Source organism: Buceros rhinoceros, unplaced genomic scaffold, assembly GCF_000710305.1.
Source record: "Buceros rhinoceros silvestris isolate BGI_N320 unplaced genomic scaffold, ASM71030v1 scaffold35744, whole genome shotgun sequence".
NCBI lineage: Eukaryota > Metazoa > Chordata > Aves > Bucerotiformes > Bucerotidae > Buceros > Buceros rhinoceros.
In genome coordinates this window covers 31,848-32,107 of record NW_010410606.1, presented here as the reverse complement: position 1 = coordinate 32,107, position 260 = coordinate 31,848, and positions in this window count along the sequence as shown.

Below are 260 nucleotides of genomic sequence, written 5' to 3'. Positions count from 1 at the left end.
GCCGGGGCGCCCCGCGCGGTCCCTGCCGGTCGCCTCCCTGGCGCCCTGCTCCGCCGGTGCTAGCGAGGCTGAGGGAGCGGGGCCGGCCGAATCGTTTTTCTGACTTAATGCCGCGTGATTTCTGTCATCTATTGCTCCTTGATACAGTTCACGGGCTGTTTGTTGGCCAGATTTTCTTCCCTACAGCAAACAAGTGCAACAGGTTGTTCCTTTTTTTTTTTTTTCTTGTTTTTATTTTTTCTGTCTCTTTTCTCACCTAA